The sequence below is a fragment of the Microtus oregoni genome, unplaced genomic scaffold, assembly GCF_018167655.1.
Source record: "Microtus oregoni isolate MIOR12 unplaced genomic scaffold, Mior012 000010F_ref0000083, whole genome shotgun sequence".
Taxonomy (NCBI): Eukaryota; Metazoa; Chordata; class Mammalia; order Rodentia; family Cricetidae; genus Microtus; species Microtus oregoni.
The window spans coordinates 12,198,017-12,207,710 of NW_024543069.1; positions in this window are offsets into that span (position 1 = coordinate 12,198,017).

Consider the following 9,694-nt stretch of genomic DNA (forward strand, 5'->3'; position numbering starts at 1 on the left):
GATCCCTTCAAAACATTGCTTATGGCCATAGGCAATGCAGTCCCATAACCCTGTGATCTAGGACCTGTCAGAAAACCAAAATCATCATTGAAAAACTGGTAGAACCTGGGGAGTAAAGTTACACCGACATAGTTCAGATTTGGACAGAAAATTCACTGTCCAGAAGAAACCTGTACCTAGAGTCATGGGGCCCAGTAGCCTAAACCAACCCACTTGGGACACCTGAAAGATGAGAGCCGTAAGATGGCAAGCCCTGAACTTCATTTTCCCAGGAATTCCTTTGGTAACCTCAAAAATAAAGGTTTAGGCCAGGCAGTGGTGGCGCACGCCTTTAATCCCAGCACTCGGGAGGCAGAGGCAGGCGGATCTCTGTGAATTCGAGACCAGCCTGGTCTACAAGAACTAGTTCCAGGACAGGAACCAAAACCACAGAGAAACCCTGTCTCGAAAAAACAAAATAAATTAAAAAATAAAAAAAAAATAAAGGTTCAGAAGGCAGTGGAAGCCAGCCTCTCGGTGTTTGGGATGCTAACAAGGGTATAGCATTCTTAACTAGACACAGGGCAGAACTACAGGCTATACTTGAACCCTAAGACTCCATAAGCCCCACTTCCAACCCTAAGAGCTGTAAATGGGAACAAACTAAGCTCGCTGGAGGAACCTCCAGGAAAGAGTACCTGTTTACTGTCACCAAGATACCTCGTAGATATTCCCCCAATGTAGTAGTTGGCTGGCTAATAAAGACTTTCTATAGGTTTAAACCGAAGCCCAACTAGTCTTCTTTGGTGGAAAGCCCACAACATTCCAGCATCTTGGGGTCTCCAGCACAATCCAGGCTTCACCATCACAGTTTCACACAAAGACCTCTCTAGGCCTCCATGCAGGGACACCTCCTGGTCTCTGTGGCTTTTCTTAGCCTTGAAGAGAGATTCCACAACCGCTTTCTTGTATCCTTGTAGCTAAAGCCAGAACCATGTGGCAGAAACTGGAAGTTTCTGCTTGTTTGGATTTGAACTTGGCACCATGGTTCAAATACATCTGTATCAGTTTTCTGCTGTTAATGGTTTCTTTCATTTGCTGTGGGATAATGCTTTTGTACGCTGTAAAGATTTGTCGCTTGTATTTGTTTCATAAAATGCTGATTGGCCAGGAGCAACCAGACTAAGAATTGTTGGAAGAGAAAAGGCCAGATGCAGTCGCCACCCAGATGCAGAGGAAGCAAGATGATAATGCTGCACTAAGAAAAGGTACCAAGCTACATGGCTAAACATAGACAAGAATTATGGCTTAATTTAAGTTGTAAGAGGTAGTTAATAATAAGCCTGAGCTAATAGGCCAAATAGTTTATAATTAATATAAGCCTCTTTGGGATTGAATGGCTGCAGAACCAGGCAGGACAGAAACTTCCGCTTACATTCACTACTTAAATTTTTCTTTAAATCCTTTTCACAAGTTGGAAGTTGAGCTAGACGGGTTCTTGTCCTGAGGTTATCTCTCCCTTTATTCCATTTAGCATCAAGCTTTTCTCTGAACTTTTTATCTCTGTGAGCACAGGACTTGGCTCCAACAGTACATTTCCTGGAGCCCCTTCCCTCCTCCAACTGTACCTTTTATAACTTTCTTTGTTCAGTCTGTTTCTTGTCATTGTAGATCCACATAAGAGTGACCACCAATGACCACGTGTCACAGTCAACACTGGGCTGTCCTGAAGTCTCCCCTGCTAATTCCATTCGTCCAAAACTCTTCCATTTGGCCTCAGGCAAATTTCCAGGACAAGTGCAAAAATAGCCACATTCATGCAGGAAATAGTTCTTAGCTCCTCCTCCAGCACCACGCCTGCTGCCATGCTTCCTGCCTTGATGATACTGGACGAAACCTCCAAAACTGTAGGAAAGTCCCCAGTTAAATGCTTCTTCTGTAAGAGTTGCCTCGTTCATGGTTTCTCTCCACAGCAATAGAAACCCCAAGACAAATAGGTTTTTAAAGCTATTTTTTTTCATTTATTATATTTTTTATAATTTATTGTTTTTAATGGAGCTATACATTTTTCCCACTCTCCTTCCTCCCCCCCCCCCCCCCCCGCCTCCTATGTTCCCAATTCACTCAGAGGTTGTGGACTCTAGGCTGGTTATTCTTTGAGGCAAACAGGTTTTGCTCCTGAAGGAATTTGTCTGTTTCAAACAAAGGTCATTATCTGGTGGGTACAATCTGTCTCTGTTTTTGCTCCTGCCGTCTTCCCATTTCACTTCCTTCAGCTCTCTATGGCTGTGGATCCATTTGTTCCCAGCGAGTCATTATCATCTGTGTCTTCCAGTGATTGACCCTGTGAAGACTCCTCATGCCTGCCCGGCTCTCACAATGCCTGCTTAGAGAGTGGTGACGTCTCTGAGGCAATGGTGAGCAGGCAGAAGCCTACGGGTGAACAATTACAGCTTCTCCTCCCTCCTGCAGGTTAACGTGCTGACTCATTTTATTTCAACCAGTGGAATCAAACCTAAGCAAATAAGTAAGAGCCAACGATAATTTATTTAACTCTCTTAATCCAAAAATGAGTGGGCTAATTTTAAGGTATAATTCACCTCAGAGATGAAAAATACCTCTCTCCTGGGAGGTGGGGAAAATATGATTTTATAGAAGTAAGAGAAAACTAGGGAAAAAATAGAGAAATTAACTGGTGTGAATTTTTTAAATTTTCTTTTTTTCTTTCTTTTCTTCTCTCCTTTCTCTCTCTCTCTTTCTCTCTCTCTCTCCCTCCCTCCCTCCCTCCCTCTCTTTCTGTTTTACTGTGTAGCCCTGGCTTTCCTGGAACTCACTATGTCCATAAAGCTGGCTCAGAACATGGGCTATTGCTCCTGTCTACACCTCTACTTCCCAAGTGCTAGCATTGCAAGCATGAGCCACTACACCTAGCTCAGAGTTTTATTCTTAGGTATCAGCATCTAACTACTTAACTAAGCCTTTCTGCTAAAACCATCTTCCTCCAACTCAGCACATCTTTGTAGGCTCGTGTTTTCTCTGCTCCACTCTTCCTTATCCCCCATCTATCACATACACCCAAACTCTCAAGGCCTGAGTTATCCCGTATAAAACCCATGTGTGATCCCATATATAACCTGTGTGTGATCTTATATATAACCTGTGTGTGATCCCGTATATAACCTGTGTGTGATCCTGTATATAACCCATGTGTGATCCTGTATATAACCCATGTGTGAGCCCGTATATAACCCGTGTGTGATCCTGTATATAACCCATGTGTGATCCTGTATATAACTCACGTGTGATCCTGTATATAGCCCATGTGTGATCCCGTTTATAGCCCATGTGTAATCCCATATATAACCCATGTGTGTAACCCTGTATATAATCTGTGTGTGTGATTCCATATATCACCTTCCATATATCACCCATGTGTGATTTCATACAGAACCCATGTGTGATCCCATACATAACCCATGTGTGATCCTGTGTTGATCCTGTATATAACCCATGTGTGATTCCATGTATAACTCATGTGTGATCCCATGTATAACCCATATGTGGTCCTGTATAAAACCCATGTGTGATCCCATGTATATCCCATATGTGATCCTGTATATAACCCATGTGTGATCTGTGTATAACCCATGTGTGATCCCATGTATAACCCATGTGTGATCCTGTGTATAACCCATGTGTGATCCTATGTATAACCCATGTATGATCCTGTGTATAACCCATGTGTGAACCTGTATGTAACCCATGTGTGATACCATATATGACCCATGTGTGATCCCATATATATATATATATTTATGTGTGTGTGTGTGTGTATGTGTGTGTGTGTGATCCCTGGAAAAGGCAAAGCAGAGACAGTGAGAATCCACAACGAGCAGGAATTTGTAACGAACACTATTGTACAATACAATAACAGTGGATGAATGCCATTGTGAATGTGTCTGCGTGGAAACCTGCAGAATGTAGACAGCCCAAGAGGGCCCTAATGGAAGCCTTCCTTGTCAATGGTAACAAAGTGTCAAGGTGAGTTCACTGACTGGAACAGAAGCGGTGGCTGTGTGTATAGGCTGGAGGGATACATAAGAAAACTCTCTACTTTCTACTCCATGAAGCTGTTAGCACAAGTCTGACTTAGAAATATCTGTGTGAAGACACACATGCACACATACACCAGAGTTATTAGACAAGTTATCCAATCTGTGTTTCAATTTCCTTAGCTGTTAAATGGAGGTAAATTTTGTAACTATTTCACTATTTTATTTTTTTCCTTTTTTATTGATTTTATTGAGCTCTCCATTTTTCTCTGCTCCCCTCCCTGTTCACCTGTTATTTTAAGGATTGCCGATCTAATATGTATAAAGTGTTCACGGCAGAGTCGGGTACACAGTATTCGACTGATAGGACCAGGCTGTTCTTACGTGGAGGGGATTATTAGATACAATACGTTTATGGGTAGCTCTTAAACTGATTAGGAAGTGTTAGCACTATAAAGCATAAAGTGTTATGAAGATTTTTAAAAAGAAAGAAATCATGTAGCTGAAGGGATCTGAAAATCTTTATTTTGGGACTTGGGGCATGGGAAGGTTTTGAAATACAGCAAAAAAGAATTTAGGGTCAAAAGGATAGACTCTGGGGTCAGCGATACGGCTCAGACACAGATGTTTATCTCTGAGCCGGACAACCTAAGTTCCAACTCCAGAACCCATGTGGTAGAAGAAGAGAACAGACTCCTGCCAGTTGTCCTCAGACCTCCACAAGTGTTCTGTGGCCCAAATGCACCAACATACAGGCAAAGTAATAGTAATAACAATTAAACAAAGTCGATCACTCTTGGCTATCAGAGGCTTCAGTATACGTCACACTAATAAACAACTTTGCGGTTCTTTCTGAAAGGCACGTCAGCCTTATCACTGCTCATTCACTGATCATGCCACGCCCATTTTTGTGCAGTCTTTCCTTGAAACTGGCTGATGCCATCTGTAATTCTGGGCAGAAGAGTTACAATTCTATAAAATTAAAGCTTAAGTCAATGCAAATTTAGCCCTGGGGTAGCTATGACAGCATGAATACTGAGTATCGGAGGTCATGGCATCCTATATAACATAACTACACCTGAGACAGATGGTAGGAGTCACGGTGTCTGCTCTTGGGAAAGAGGAAGTCGTGAGTGAACAGAGAAGCCTCCCTCTGTCAGTCCTCTAGCCCAGTGTCTTTGAAAGGAACCTGGGACCGCCACAGAGGACCCAGTCAGAGGTCGAAGTGAAGGTCTGGTTTCTATGGTATGTGTTCCTCGTTTTTAAAATTTTCATCTTCACAACAGAAGTCTATCTTGCTGCTTGGGAGCTTAGGAGAGAAGTACTCTGTTTGGCATTCATCCCAAAGATTAACAGTGAAGAAAACTTCATCACAGGTCTCAAGGGAGGAAAGAGAAGCCTGAAAATTGCTTCAGAAGTGTGATTTAATAGTGGCATGTTTCTAAGCCATTTTTTTCTTTTTAAAAATTTAATGGGTTGCATAAAAAAGAAATTAGCCCATTTGGTTTTGTTTTTATTTTAATGTTTAGTGTTCTAACCTTGTAGCTTTGATGCATACACGCACAAATGAAATCACAATCTCGCTTCCCTCTGGGGAAGATCCCCTCTAAGTTGGGCTCTGGGTAGCTAGGGTCCCCTTTCCCGGGAGGGCACTGACAGCTTGTCCAGTAGTATTGAGGTACCCCAAACTCACCCTCCTTTGATATGGAAGGACTGTGGTTGGGGGAAGAGGGGTTTCCAGGAAGAAAGACCAGGGGGCAATGAAAGGATAGGTGAGTTAGTGAAAACCCACCTCCCCAGCCATGACCTTAGGAACCCAGGGAAGAATCTAGTGTCCAAACTCAGGATTTATACAGTACAGCCATGTGTAAAGAAACAGAGCACAAGGTCACACACACCACACTGTTTCCCCCTGGATGGTTTCAAGGAGAGGATTCCCTATGACCCTGGTCAACAATGCTGACAAACCCTCTCCCAAGGACTGAGCCTTAGGGAGCCCATCTTATACCATGTAAGAATCTCTGTGTGTGACTGACTTGTGTAAATTTTTACAAGATTTTTGAGACAGGATATCACTATATGCCTACTATGTAAAACAGGCCAGCCTCAAACTCACAGAGACACCCCCCCCCCCGCCTCTACCTCCTGAGTACTGGGATTAAAACCACGTGCACCACACCCTACTTAGAGATGTATTTATTTTTATTTTTTTAATTGTATATGTATGGATGTTTTGCCTGCATGTATGTCTGGGCCCTACATCTGTGCCTGGTGCCCAGGGAGGCCAGAATAGGCCATCATGTCCCCTACAACTGCAGTTACGGGATAGTTGTGAGTCATCACGTGGGTGCTGGGAACTGAGCCCAGGTCCTCCGGAAGAGCAGCATCTCTCTAGCTCCAGGATTTTGTTTTTATGTATGTGTATTTTGCCTGCCTACATGCATGCATACATATGGTACATATACATGCAGTGCCCCTAGAGGCCAAAAGAGGGCTTCAGAACCCCTGGGACTGGAGTCACAGGTGGTGTGAATAGCCGTGTAAGTGCAAGGCAGCTTGGGGCCCTTAATGGAGGGGCTGTCTTTCCAGCTCTTTGTGATTATTTTTTGACATGTAATTCACTTAACTTTTTTGTTTTTTTTTTGAGACAGGGTTTCTCTGTGTAACTTTGGTGTCTGTTCTGGAACTTGCTCTGTAGGCCAGGCTGGCCTTGAAATTTGCTTAGCTTTTATGTTTAGTTCTAATCACTGTGGGAGATGGGCATATTATAAACATCATTTTCAGCTCACTGTTTTCGAATGTGATAGAGTTGTTTGCTATTGTCTTTTGAGATAGGATCTCACTGTGTAGCTCTGACTGGCCTGGCAGTCCCTTTGAAGAGGACTGTAGATGATAGCCCACGTGGCCTTCGTTGAGGTACCCTTCACCAGTGGGCCTTTCAACCTGTCTTGCTTTCACTGGGCTGTATCCACGGAACCAGGGAGCTCTTTATGGGACAACTTTATCCCCCTTTATTCTTAGAACCCATCAAAAAACACAGACACAGCTGCCAAGTACCTCAGGGAGCCATTTGTGAGTCTCATTGATAAAGAAAATACCAAGACAGAAGCTCCGTTTCTGTTTCCTCCGGTCTGAATCCGTTTACTGTTGCTAGCACATACGAGAGACATGACACATGGCCACCGAGTTCTGGCTGCATGGCCAGATCCTCCAGGCAGCAGGCTGTTAAGGACATCTGCTGGCATCGGTGTCCGGGTGGAGGAGCTGGCACTGGAAGACGTAGAGACAGCTCCTTCAGTAAGTCCGACACTATTCGATGGCGCCGTTGGCGGAGAGCCCACATTGCAATCCATCTCCAAGTCTGTGCTGAGGTCAGACAGTGGCGGGCTCCTTGTAGTCATTAACCAAGTTCTGTAGGGACAGTAAGTACCAAGACAGGCCCAGGCCCGGAGACATACGCTGCTGGCTCTGCTTTAGCGGGAGGATTCTGAGAGCCGTCCTTAGATGCTGGGTAAGATCTGGGTGGTTTGTGTCTCGCCTTCCTTCGCCACCTTCCACATTCTGAATTAAGTCGGGGTGCTGGTTTGACAGGTCTGCCAGCCCATCTGCCGGCCTCCCTTCGGGTTTTCTCTTGCACAGGTGTTTCCCCTGATACAGTCCTTCTGTGTTGAGCCGCTGACGTTCTGAGATCCAGAATAAGACACTAAGTTGGGAACCACTGCTCCTCAGGTTGCTGGGCACACGGCCTCAGAAACAGAAGGCACTGTAAGAGTGTCCCGTGTAAACTCTGGATGAGTCCCCCAGCCAGGCGGCTGCTTTCTGATGACGGGCCAGCTGTTCTTATAGTCAGCCTCCAAAAAGCTCTGCCATATTAGCGTCTCAGCCTTGATCCAGCTAAGCAGTAATTGCTCTCTGCAAATAAAGCAATCGGCTCCTTCTATACTTTCCCCTTTCCACTGAAGACTGAAAAACACTGGTTTTCTGTAGTATTTTTTTTTTTTGCCCAATTGAGAGGTTTGCTTGTTTTTAAACAAAGCTAAAAATATTTCTAGGTTTTAAAGCTGTGTTCACTGTCACAGCGGGGTCCCAGCTACAAACCAGATAAAGACAATGGCATTCAAAACTCTTACACATAATTGTATACAAAAGCCTTAAGTTAACCATCTTTCTTTAAAACAAACTTCTTTTATGTGTATACATGTGAGCCTGTGAATTTGTATGTTCCGTGTGCATGCAGGAGGGGGAGGTGGGGGCATCTGAGCCCCTGGAACTGGAGCTACAGGCAGCTGTGAACTGCCAGGTAGGTGCTGGGAGTCGAACCTGGGTCCTCTGGAAGAACAGCCAGTGTCCTTAACGCCTGACCTATCTATCCGGCTCCCAGGGGTCTTTCTAGTATGTTTCAAGGCATCCCGATTGCTGCTCTTAATTCGCTGTATTTTGCTTCCTACTCCAAGCTACTTTCAAAAGAAAAGAAAGCCAAATTTGTTGTCCCCAGATCCCTTGGAATCCATATGTAAGCCAACACAACACAGAGCCTGTGTAATTTATATTTAACTGCAATGATCATGTTTTCATATAATTTTCCTATCTGAAGCAGAGAGTTGGTACAGGAATGTGCAGATGGCAGTGTGTGAATATGGAATACAAGTGCTGCAGACATTGCCATCCCTGAAACAGTATCGCATCTTCAACATAAGGACTTATGTGCCCTTTTCCTGAGTATCCCCCTCCTTCAAGCGCATTTGGCTATTGTTTAGGTCATTCTCAAGCGTGACCTTATCAGATGCTTTCCCTATCTCCATGCTAGCTCTGTGCTGTATTTTCTCACAAAACTTATCAACCACATGATACACCATTTGTTATTTGATTTACCCCTAAAAGAATATAAGCTCCCTGTATACACACATACAGACGCAAACACACACGCACGCACACCAAGTCCATGCCAGAACAGTGCCCTAACACAGGGTAAGTATTCAATAACAATTTGTTAAATAACTTGCAGGACCTTCAGGCGATATACACTTTGTAATGTTTGTATAGAATGAAACGATATCTTATATGACATTATAAATGACTGCACTAATATGCTTATTCCTTTCTAATACAAAGTTTCACTATGTTGGCCAGTTTGGTGGTTTGGATAAGAAAGGCCCCCTTAGGCTCATATATCTCAATACTTAGTCACCAGGGACTTCTTGACAGGATTGGAAGGATTAGAAGGTGTGGCCTTGTTGGAGGAAGTGTGTCTTTGGGGGTGGGCTTTGAGGTTCAGTGTCTCTTCCTGCTGCCTGTGGATTGGGGTGTAGAACTTTCAGCCACCTCTCTAGTACCATATCTGCCTGCGTGCTGCCAGGTCCCCTGCCATGATGACGATGGACGAAACCGCCGAAACTGTAAGGCAGTCCCGACTGAATGTTTTCCTTTATAAGAGATGCCACGGTCACCGTGTCTCTTCACAGCAATAGAACAGGGACTAATCAGATAGTGTGGCCTCAAACTCCTTATTCTCTCGCTTCAGCCCCTTGAACGATGAGATTAAACAAATGTAACACTGTACCCAGGGTAACGTTTTCTTTCTTTCCTTTTTGTTTTGCACTTGCTTATTTTGTAGGTGTAGGGGAATATAACTTTGCATATATGAGCATACATATGGAGTTCAG